The sequence below is a fragment of the Gorilla gorilla genome, chromosome 7, assembly GCF_029281585.2.
Source record: "Gorilla gorilla gorilla isolate KB3781 chromosome 7, NHGRI_mGorGor1-v2.1_pri, whole genome shotgun sequence".
Taxonomy (NCBI): Eukaryota; Metazoa; Chordata; class Mammalia; order Primates; family Hominidae; genus Gorilla; species Gorilla gorilla.
The window spans coordinates 28,171,886-28,184,925 of record NC_073231.2 but is presented as its reverse complement, the minus strand read 5'-3'; positions in this window follow the sequence as shown (position 1 = coordinate 28,184,925).

Sequence of the window (13,040 nt, the reverse complement as noted above, 5' to 3'; positions counted from 1 at the left end):
TCGTGGAAGTAGAGAACAGAATGATAGAGACCAGAGGCTTGGAAGGGTCTGTGGGTGGGAAAGGGGATGAAGAGAGGTTGGTTAATGGGTACAAACATATAGTTAGATAGAGGATATAACTTCTAATGTTTGATAGCAGAGTAGGGTAACTACGGTTAGCAACAATGTATTGTATATTTCAAAGTAGCTATCAGAGAGGTTTTTGATGTTCCCAACACAGAAATGACAAATACTCAAGGTGGGGAATCCATAAATACCCTAACTTGATCATTATATAGTATATGCATGTAACAAATACTCACATGTACCCCATAAATGTGTAAAATATTATGTATCCATTTTTATATGTTATGTGCAACCTATTTACAAGGAAGGAAGAAGGAAAGAAGGGAAGGGAAGGGAATCAAATCAAGTCAAACCAAATCAAATCAAACTGAATCCAGGCAGCCTAATATTGAAGAATGAGGAAGACTCTGGTGACACAGATTTGGGGTCATTGGCACAGGATTAGTTGAGATTTCTTAGGGAAAGTAGAACCAACCACTATAGAACTCAACTCTATCCTGGGGCTCCCTGAAATAGTGAGGTTGACAACCTTCATAGCCAAGTGCATCAGCCTAGAGAGACCATGTGGACTAAAGAGAACATTCCATGAACACATGAGAACACTGGTCTAAGGATAGACCCCAGAGGAAAATCAGCATTTAAAGGACAGGCAGAAGAAAAGAATTATCAAAAGAGGCATGTCTCACTTCAAAAGCCCAGCTCATTGACTGCCAAGCACACTGATACATAAGGAGCGCTAAGTAAATGTTGAAGAATAAATAAACTATAAAAAGGAATGAATGAACTCAACCATTATGGTTTTCACATCTGATAAAATAAATATAGTAAAATGTTTATAAAATAGCAATTGTGAGAAAGCAATTTTAAAGGTGAAATGGAAACATATGAGTCCAGGGCTTGGTTTAGAGATAGCAGGGTAGGAGGAGAAGAGAGAAGGCCTGCTGGGTGGTCAGTGTGATGGGTAATTGTATATGTTAACTTGACTGGGCTAAGGGATGCCCAGATAGCAGGTAGCACATTATTTCTGGGTTGTCTGTGAAGGGTTTTTGGCATAGACTAGCATTTGAGATAGTAAGGCTAAGTAAAGAAGACTACCCTTACCAATGTGGATGGGCGTTATCCAATGTTAATCTACTGAGAGCCTAAATAAAACAAAATGGCAGAGGAAGGGTGAATTCACTCTCTCTGAACTGAGACATCCATCTTCTCCTACCCTCAGACATCTGTGCTCCTGGTTCTTGGGCCTTTGGACTTGAGCTGGGATTTATACCATCACTGCCACCCCCACTTCACCTTCTTTTCTTGGTTCTCCAGCTTGCGAATCACGGATTGTAACCCCTTGGCCTCCATAATGATGTGAGACAATTTCTATCACATAGATATATGATGTGATATGTATGTATCACATATATCATACTATGTATCTCAAATATGCCATATATACACGTATATATGGCATATATATATTAAATATATATATCCTTTTGGTTCTGTTTCTCTAGAGAACCCTGACTAGTACAGCCAGGTCCCAATGAAGGGCAATAGCCCTTAGAAAGGGAAAGTAGACATGCGTTAAAGATAAACTCTACCTCCTTCACATTTGTCCTGAGGACAAACTCAACTTGACAAAAAGAAAAAAACTGCCTTCAAAGCAAATGAAACCACACTGGTGTTTCTGACTCATCTACTACCCTAAGTGACTTCAGCTTAAGGAGAAGAGTGCTCAATTAGGCAGCAAGAGTGTAATTTGGAGAAAATGGGATCTGGCTTCTTAGAATGGATGAGCAGGCAAGGCCCCTGGAGCAAAAGTCCGGGGGTGTTTCTTTTTTGTTTTTTTAATGGGTCACCTGGTGGGACCTGGACACTCCCATTTCTTCTTTTTCCTGGCAGAAGAGCTGCTAACTGCACAAAGTGACGTCAGTCCAGGTGGTAATGGTGCAGCCCCAGGAGGGGCAGGATCAAATGTTGCTCAGGATGATGTTTGGCTTTCACTAACCACCTTTCATCTGGAGCATCTCCTAGCACTTTACAGGAGATTGTTAATTAGGCTTCCTGAGGCTTCGGGCAGGAACATGCATCACAGACTGCACTTACGTCCATGACTATGTAAGAAGAAATGCTCAAGGACTAATTACTTTGCATTTGTATTTATCATCTCCTTTCACACGGGATCTTAAAGCAATTTCCCAAGGTAAGTGGGGGAGTTAATTGCTTTGTTCCTGGGAGGCCTATAGCCTATCTGGGGCAGAGGGTCTAATCACAAATTATTTCTTCCTGCGTATTCAGGTTGACACAGGGGTCCCTGAGAGTTGAAAACCCAGGAGAAGGATGACTAAGTCAACGGCAAAACATTTCAAGGATGGCCTGTCTGGACAGGCCTTTAGGCTCATTTAGAGATGCACTGTCCAATGCGGCAGTGACGTGGAGCCCCTGAGAACTTAAAACATGCTAATCAAATTAAGATATGCCATAAGTATAAATATCAGACGTCAAAGAATTAGTACAAAGAAGAATGTTAAATATCCCATCAGTTATTTTTATGTTGGATACTTGTTGGAATGATTATATTGTGGATATGTGGGGTAAAATAGAATATTATACTTGTACTTATTTAATTTTTTTAATGTGGCTGCTAGAAAATGTGAAGTTGCACGTGTTTCTCACATTATATTCTATGAAATCGTGTTGATCTAGACTCCTTCTCTAATTTCAGTATTGTTAACCTAGCATCTAAAGAGAAGAGAGTCTGGCTTGCAAAGTATGACACTGTCAGCAGAGCTAGAACTGGAAGCCACATTTCCCAACCTCCCTGGTTAATGTGCTGTCCATTATACTTCAGCAAGCAATTGATGTGGTTTCTCCAACCCATCTGCTCTTGAGTTGGCACTGTGGAGTTGTTGATGGGGCTTGGGTGCCCTCACCCATAATCAGAAACTCTATGATCCCTAGGCCACCCCAATGAAACATACACTCTAAGTAAAAGCAGTGTGTTCACCTAACAAACCCCTGGCAAGGCCAACACTCCCTGCACTACCCCAACCCATGCTGGCAACTAGAGTGCTGCCCAAACCTTTCCAATGGAGAAATCCTGGAGTCAGTCTTGCCTCTTCTGGTACCCTCTAGCTCAGCCAAAGTTAAAGCCTAGGAGCTCACCTGTAGCAGTAAACTTTATTTCTATCTCAAAAGTCAGTTAGGCATTGTCTCAGCAATCTAAACATTCCAGATAACATTATAGGGGATAAAAGATCCTTTCTTCCTCTAACACTATATCACTATTATATATATATATATATATCACTTCCTCTAACACCATTTCTTCCTCTAACTCATATCAGGGAAATTTGCAATTGGACAATTATCTTCCTCTGCTACTGGATTCTCTTCCTCTGGATCACCCAAAAGAAGAAAACATGGCAGAGACACTGAGCCAGAGACAGCTGCTGACTTGATGTTCCCAGATGTTCTAAATTCTACTTTAGCCACCTCAAGAGTGACCACATTTTTCTAAGTCTGCAGTTGTAGCAATCAGGTTAGTGCATGCTGCAGAATTTCAGAACCCTAGGGGAACCTGAACGAGAGCAACAGAGCCCTCTTTCATCATCAGGTGGATGTTAGCAAGGAAAACTGAAGCATTTGTATCATCAGAGCAATTGATGTCATCCATGACCAACAAGCCACTGACTGATCAATGAAGAATAGGAAGAAAACTAAGCCATATTTAAAACATCTACCTCTTAGATCCCTAGCAAAAACCCTTGAAAAAACCACCAGCCAGTGCAGGGGTTTCAACCCTTCAACCACATGGCTTCCCCTGGGCCCGTTTCTATTCTTCTGCCACTTCCAATCCCCACTTTCTAATAACCAGTGCATTTAGAGTGTTGTATTCCAGGTACCATAATGCTTTCACACACCTTATCTTACCTGTCTTCTCATTAAATACTGTAAGTCCACTTATAGAAACCTCTTATTTAATGTTAATCAGTGTGATGGTTAATACTGACTGTCAACTTGATTGGATTGAAGGATACAAAGTATTGATCCTGGGTGTATCTGTGAGAGTGTGGCCAAAAAGTGATTAACATTTGAGTCAGTGGGCTGGGGAAGGCAGATCCACCCTTAATCTGGTGGGCACAATCTAATCAGTTGCCAGTGAATATAAAGAAGGCCAAAAAAAAAAAAAAAACCCATGAAAAGGAGAAACTGGCCTAGCCTCCCAGCCTACATCTTTCTCCCATGCTGGATGCTTCCTGCTCTCAAACATCAGACTTCAAGTTCTTCAGTTTTGGGACTCGGACTGGTTTACCTTGCTCCTCAGCTTGCAGACAGCCTACTGTGGGACCTTGTGATCATGTAAGTTAATACTTAATAAAGATATATATATATTACTTTATTATATATATTACTTTATTATATATTATATATATAATAATATATATTATATATTAATATATATACACAGAACTAATAGGAGATATATCTATATCTGTATATAGATATCTCTCCTATTAGTTCTGTGCCTCTAGAGAACCCTGACTAATACAACCAGTAACTTTGGATGCCTGAATGCCATGTCTGGTATCTCAGTCTTCTGACTACTAGACAGTAGAGGTCCTTCACACTGAACCACCACCATAACCCTCCCTTGGCTCTACCCAAGCCTGCTCTCCAGAGAAGCTTGTATTCACTCTAATCGGAAATCTTGTGCTGCCTGCACTCCATAAAACATTTGTTTTTAAAGTCGTGTCTCATTTTGAAATAGATTTCACCCCCATAGAAACTAGTCAGGGACATAAACAGAGCATGAGTAAAATGTTTTGTTCAGGGCAAGATGGCACTCAGAGTATTTTAATGTGGTCAGGAATAGAGCATGGATTTGGAGGAGTGAACAGAGCTGGAGGGTTTCTTCATGAGATGACTTTACACGGCAGGCAAGAATACATGAAGAGGAGTAAGGCCCCTATGTGCCAGTCATGGTGAAGCTCCGCAGTGCTGGCCTGAACGCATCATCTCTGCAGGCTGTCAGGGCAGAACACTCATGCAATCCAAGCACAGGTTACTCAAGTATTCACAGATTTCCTTTATCTTTATTGTCTACCACGATGACAAACTCACACCTTTTGCACAGTCACAAAGACGTGACAATGTATGAGGTTGAGTACATGTGTTTTGCATAGCTCTGTCCATTTCCAACAGCTATGAATACTGTTCTTTGGGAAGTTGTGGGCATGTGCCCTCCTCCCAGGGCACTGGTGGATCTTTATGAGCTCAGGCTTGGATTTAGTGACCCTCTGAAGCCTTGAGTGCTCTGCATGGTTTTTGGAGAAAGCTACTGTTTTCCCCTAGGCAACACTTTAATTGCCTGCTTATATGTAATCCCACTCTCTGGAGAGAGTTCTGATCATTTTTCATTGTCACTTCCTTTAGTTTTGGTTGGGTCTTAGAAAATTGTACTGGTTTTGCAGCAGTTTAAGAACATTAGGAAGGATTTCATCTGACTCTCTGCTTCAACTTTAGGGAAATCACTAATTGTCACAAGCCTCAATTTGCTCACCTGTAAAATGGCAATAATAATGACTATTTTATAATATTATTTTGAGTGCTCAATGAGGTAATATACTTGAAAACTTCAGATAAAACCTTTACATGCAATAAGCTTTCAATAAGTACTAACTGAGGCTGCACATGGTGGTTCACGCCTATAATCCCAGCACTTTGGGAGGTCAAGGCAGGAGGATCACTTGAGCCCAGGAGTTCAAGATCATCGTGGGCAATATAGCGAGAACCCATCTCTATAAAATAAATACATTAATTAACATGAACTGAACCTCAATCTGAAGTACTCTGAATCTTTCTAACACAGAGAGTCAGTGAGAAACATGTCACTCAGTCTGATAAAAGTTTAAAATAAAAAGAAAGAGGTTTTTTCAGTTTTTTAAAAAGATATTTTCCTTCTATCAAAAAGATAGTATGTTTTCTTAGGACCTGTTATATAGCCTTACAGTGTTAAAAATGTTTTCCTAAAACCTGTCACATTTTATCCATCTTCCATTGTCATTTTTGCCTTTGTTTTCTTGAATTGAATCTTGGTTTAAAAGTAACGAGGTAAAGCACTAGGACTCATTTCCCAAATATTGAAATGTCTCTCAATTCTCTCTACTTTTGTGCCCTTTCTTTTCCATATATATATATATATATGTATATTTCCATATATAGGTATATGTATATTTCCATATGTATAGATATATGTATATTTCCATATATATTGATATATGTATATTTCCATATATAGATATATGTATATTTCCATATATATTTATATATGTATATTTCCATATATATTTATGTATGTATATTTCCATATATATTTATATATTTCCATATTTTATACATATTTTTATATATATATAATATACATATATATTTTTTTTTTTCAGAGGCAGGGTCTTGCTTTGTTTTTCAGGCTGGTCTTGAACTCCCAAAGTACTAGGATTACAGGCATGAGTCACTGTTCCCAGCCTCTTCTGCCCTTTTTCTGTAACAAATTTGTGAAGCATACAGATTGTCATGTGTAAGTCAATGAATGTCTTTTTACAACAAAAGAAAAAGTGAAGTTTACAACCTCTTCATGCTCAAACACTAGACTTTCAGAGGAGCAGTGATGCGAGTCACCCACACGTCAGCATGAGCAGTTACATTTAGAATCTGAAGGAGTCTGCTGAAATCGGTAAATTTATTTGTTGGAAATGGGTCAAACTTGCTCTGTGTAAGGTGCCTATCTGCCTTCTTAATGTACAAAATTCCCCCAGAATATACGGTTGCATCAAAAGCTGATGGTATAGAATTGCTGGTGATCACAGAGGCCATGACAATGCAACTTAGGGAACTGCATTTGTTTGGGGCAGGAAGAGGAGCGGGGTTAGGGGGAAGCTGAAGCCATAAAGCAAAATCACTGAAGAAGCTAGGAGGATTTTCCTCCTAAACATAATGAAATTATTGGAGTAAAATGAGAGGGAAAAGAGAAGAAAAGAGAGCATATGCTTTAGCTGTGACAGTGTATTATGAAGTATTACCATAAGACATAATATTTATTGTAGTCCCCCACTTAGAAATCTGGGAATCAGGCTGGGAGCAGTGGCTCACGCCTGTAATTCTGGCACTTTGGGAGGCCAAGGCAGGTGGATCACCTGAGGTCAGGAATTCGAGACCAGCCCGACCAATGTGGTGAAACCCCATCTCTACTAAAAATACAAAAATTAGCTGGGTGTGGTGGCACACGCCTGTAATCCCAGCTACTTGGGAGGCTGAGGCATGAGCATCGCTTCAATCCGGGAGGTGGAGGTTGCAGTGAGTTGAGATCGCGCCATTGCACTCCAGTCTGGGCAAAAAGAGCGAAACTCCATCTCAAAAAAAAAAAAGTGAGAAATCTGGGAATCAGAAAAGGTATGGGACTCAGCCAGTACATCTCCATGAATGGCTAGGCCTCAGGATGCCCCCTCTCATCCAGGACAATGAGCAAGGTGAACGCCTGAAGTTATGGAATTGGAACTTGGTTTTGATCTAGGGATCTTCTGTTTTCTGAGCCTTGAGGAACACTGAATGAAAAAGCTCACCAGCAGAACTCATGTTGAACAATGTTCAACATGTCTGTGAGCTAAGATCACATGGTTTTGTTTGTGGAGGGGAGTGCAGAGGACGGTTGTAAAGAGAGGTGTTAATCAATTTGCCCTTTCTTCTAGAAGAGAGAATAGAATACTGTCATCTTTGAGAAAGACAAGAGCAGGGATACAGGGGGCATTAACCAAAGAGCCCTGGCATAACATCAGCCGAACTCCCAGCAACAGAACACAGAGGACAAAGGCAATAGCTAGGGGGAGACTTGGCGGGGAAGGTGGTGACAGGTGACAGTTGGGATGGAAAAGCCCCAGCGTGCCACACTGCAGAACCAGCCTACAGGCCCTGCACTGGTGGTGGCAATAGTAACCCCGCTAGCAGGAGGAGCTCCAACTAGCAGACCAAAGACGCTACAAAGCTCACATCAGGCATGACACAGATGCTGTCGAAAAGTCTCAGTGGGATAGGACTTAAGGAAGAAATTGCCTGGGCACAATGTGCTTTGTTGGTGTGTGCAGAATTTTCTCCTACTGCCTTCTGAATTACAGTGAGTTCTTTGTTTTCCTCTTTAAAGTAGTTAAAGGAATAGCTTGGCCTCTTTCCACTCTCCTTCTAGTTCCCTCTCCAAATTCCAAATTTAGTCATTTTGGCATCTAGTTACTCTTTCTACATTTCCTCTGTACTGATATGTAATGCACCAGTAGTATTAAGCTCTCTTAAACAAATTTTTCATTCTAAAGTCATTCTTTTTTTACTCTTTGTATTTGAAATAGATAATTGCCTTATCATCAATGTTATTTGGTCAGTAATATTAACCTGTGTGAGGGGGTCCCATGAGTTAGAATAAAGGTCTAAAGAGACAAATATCACATGGGTCTAGGTGTCTGGCGATTTTTTAATTGCAATTAGCATAGACTTTGACTGACCTAATGAAGGAAAGAAAAATGTTTTGCACGAATAAAGTTCCTAGCATGTAGAGAAATATAGAGAAATAATTGTACAAACAAAAAGATGTGGCTCAGAGGCCCACATCTCTGAGGATCGATGGGTAGGTACTATCATCAAGTGCTTCTCCTGAACATGAGAAATAGAGAAGAGATCTTCCCCAGATGAAAGGGTATGCTATTGACCAGGCATGGTGGCTCACACCTGCAATCTCAGCACTTTGAGAGGCTGAGGCGGGCGGAACACAAGGTCAGGAGATCGAGACCATCCTGGCTAACACGATGAAACCCCGTCTCTACTAAAAATACAAAAAATTCGCCTGGCGTGGTGGCGGGCGCCTGTAGTCTCAGCTACTCAGGAGGCTGAAGCGGAAGAATGGCGTGAACCCAGGAGGCGGAGCTTGCAGTGAGCCGAGATTGCGCCACTGCACTCCAGCCTGGGCAACAGAGCGAGACTCTGTCTCAAAAAAAGAAAAAAAAAAAAAAGTGGGGGGGGGATGCTATTATCAGAAAATAACAAAAAGGATGCAGGCAGACATAAACCACGCAATAACACAATTTAGTAAAATCCAAACACCTAATTGTACAGATTTTGCTCTATAAAATGTGTTGTATTCATTCTCCTAGCTACCTACACCAGATGAGTTAGAAGAAAAGCTCAAAGCGTTTATCTCTTACAGCCTAGATTTGAAAAATTATGCTGAGTAGCCATCTCCCCTTTCCATCTCCTTTGGACTTTGTCTCACTCTTCTTAGTTTTCCAGAAGGACACAGTTCATAGCCTGTTTTAAAAAAGTAGTTCAGTGCAGTATCAAAATACTGCTCTCAAAAATAGAAAAATAGAGAAGTAATTTCAATTTCTTTTGATTTTCCCTTCAGTTGTCCCCTCTCCCTATAAATCCAGTAATATTCAACCTGGGGAGGTAGAAAAGAGATATCTATCTCATCCTGTACAATGAAGAATTTTTACACTTTTGCTCAATCTTTTATTATTTTATACATTATATATATATATATATATATATTTTTTTTTTTTTGAGATGGAGTTTTACTCTTGTTGCCCAGGCTGGAGTGCAATGGCGTGATCTCAGCTCCCTGCAACTTCCACCTCCTGGGTTCAAGTGGTTCTCCTGCCTCAGCCTCCCTAGTAGCTAGGATTACAGGTGCGTGCCACCACACCAGGCTAATTTTGTATTTTTAGTAGAGACGGGGTTTCTCCATGTTGGTCAGGTTGGTCTCGAACTCCCGGCCTCAGATGATCCACTGACCTCAGATGATCCACCCACTTCAGCCTCTCAAAGTGCTGGGATTACAGGCATGAGCCACAGGGCCTGGACTCAAACTTTTATTTCCTATTATATTTTATTTCCTTTTAGTTCCTAATATCTCTATTTCTCTTTATTCAATAAGTCTTAATATTGACTATGAATGTTTTCTGAAAAAGTCGAGGCAAGAAAATAAATAAGAAGCTGAATCTAGTGGTGTCTTTGTTTCCACTGACCATTTTTATATTCCAGAGGAGATGAAAATCAGTATCCAGAATTGCTGCTATATATAATCTAAAATGTCCAGTTTTAACTAAAAATTATGAGATGCAAATGTGACTTCACACATAGGAATAAAAGCAAGCAACAGAAATTGTCTGTGAGAAGGCCTAAATATCTAACTTAACAGGCAGCACTTCAAAGCAAGTATTAGAAATATGTTCAAAGGACTAAATAAAGTTATAATTAAATAATTAAATAAAAGTATAATAATGTCTAATTAAAAAAGAGAATATCAATATAAGATAAATGTTATTTTTAAAAAACCAATGGACATTCCAGAGCTAAAAAAAACAATAACAGAAATAAAAAATGTCTCACTGGAGTATATCTAAAGTGGCAGAAGTATATCTAAAGTGGCAGAAGTATATCTAAAGTGGCAGTATATCTAAAGTGGCAGTATATCTAAGCAGTATATCTAAAGTGGCAGAAGAAAAAATTTTAAAAAAAAAGAATCAGAAAACTTCAAAATAGATCAATGGAGACTATGCAACCTAAAAAGAGAGAAAAAAAGAGTAAAAGCAAAATGAACATAGCCTCAGACAAACATTTTGGGCAACATTAAACATTCAAACATATACGAAATGGGAGTACCAGAAAGGAGAAGGAAAAAATATTTAAAGAAATAATGCCTGAAAACTTTATAAATTTAACAATAAACATTAATTTACACATCCTAAAAGCTCAATGAACTCAAAGTAGGATAGATGTAACACCACAATCAATTGTTGAAAGACAAAGAGAAAACCTTGAAAACAGCAACAGAAAATTATCTCGTTACATAGGAAGAGATCCCAGTAAGACTTACAGCTGGCTTCTCATCACAGACAATGGAGATCAGAAGTCAGCAGGATGACATACTCAAAGTACTGAGGACAAAAGTCAGTTAAAATATATAGCAGAACTATCTTTCAAAATTTAAGGCAAAAATAAAGATATTCCTATATTACAAAAATTGAGGGAATTTATTGTCAGCAGACCTTCCTTGTAAAAAGTACTCAAAGGTTTTCAGGCTGAAGAGAAGTAATATTAGACAGTGACTTGAATCGATGTATGTGGATGGGAGGATAACAAAAGATCAACAAGAATATAAAAAGTGTGAACACAATATAAACTCATTAGACCTGAAAAACAACTATAGATCATTCTACCCAGCAACAGTGGAATATATTCTTCTTTAGCATATATGGAATATTTTTCAGCATCGACCCTATTATAGACCATAAAACAAGCCATAATATATTCAAAGGAATTTAAATCATGCAAAGTATGTTTTCCAAATACAAGACAATGACATTTGGAATAACAGAAGAAAAATTGAGAAATGTTTGAACATGTGGATGTTAAACAGCACTCTCTTAAATAACCAGTCAAAGAAAAAATCAAAAGGGAAATAAGAAAATGATTTGAGACCAATGAAATCAAAAGTCCAACAGACTAAAATTTATGTGATGTAGCCAATACAATTCTTGGAGAAAAATTTATGGTTGTAAATGCATAAATTTTTTAAAAAAGAGATCTCCAATCAATCGCCTAATTTTTGAATGAAGAAACTAGAAAATAGGAAAAAATTAAGCTCAAAGCAAAAAGAAAGAAAATAAAAAATATGTGTGGAAATAAATAAAATAGAAAAATAGGCCAGTTGCGGTGGCTCATGCCTGTAATCCCAGCACTTTGGGAGGCCAAAGCAGGCGGACACCTGAGGTCAGGAATTCGAGACCAGCCTGGCCAACATGGTGAAACTGTGTCTCTACTAAAAAGAAAAAAAAATACAAAAATTAGCTGGGCGTGGTGGCAGGAGTTGTAATCCCAGCTCCTCAGGAGGCTGATGCAGGAGAATCGCTTGAACCCGGGAGGTGGAGGTTGCAGTGAGCCGAGATCATGCCATTGCACTTCAGCCTGGGTGACAAGAGTAAGACTTCATCTCAAAAAAAAAAAAAAAAATAGAAAAAAAAATCAATAAAACCAAAAGTTAGTTCTTTGAAAATAGAAACAAGATTAACAAACTTTTAGTTAAACTGAACAAGAAAAAGAGAAAACTAACATTATGAAAATCAGGAATAAAAGAGAGTGTTTCACTACAAACCTTCCACAAACAAAAGGAATTATAAAGGAATGATACAAAAAATTAATGTTACTGTTTGACAATCAGTAATTATCGAACAATTAATGTACGTTAACAAATTAAACAACTTAAATGAAATGGACAATGTTTTTTTTTCGACGGAGTCTTGCTCTGTCACCCAGGCTGGAGTGCAATGGCACAATCTCAGCTCACTGCAACCTCTGTCTCCCAGGTTCAATGGATTCTCCTGCCTCAGCCTCCCGAGTAGCTGGGATTAGAGACACACACCACCATGCCCAGCTAATTTTTATTTTTAGTAGAGACGGGGTTTCACCATGTTGGCCAGGCTGGTCTCAATCTCATGACCTCAAGTGATCCACCTGCCTCAGCCTCCCAAAGTGCTGAGATAACAGGTGTGAACCACCGGCCCCAGCCGGAAATGGACAAATTCTTAGGCAAAAGTTACAGAAATCATCAAGAATAAATAGAAAATCTGAATGGACCTATAACAATCACCACAAGATTTAATCAATAATTTATAAACTTCCCACAAAGAAAAGCCTAGGCCCAGGTGGAATCACTGGTAAATTCTACAGAACATGTAAAGAAGAATGAAAATCAGTCCCACAAACTCATTCAGAAAAAAGTTGAAGAAAAACTTCTCATCACATTCTATGACACCAAAACCAAAGACAACACAAAAAAACTAAAGACCAATATCAGTTATGAATATAGATACCAAAATCTCAACAAAATACTAACAAATTCAAAATTGAAATCAAATGTATTAAAATGTAAAAAGGATTATCCA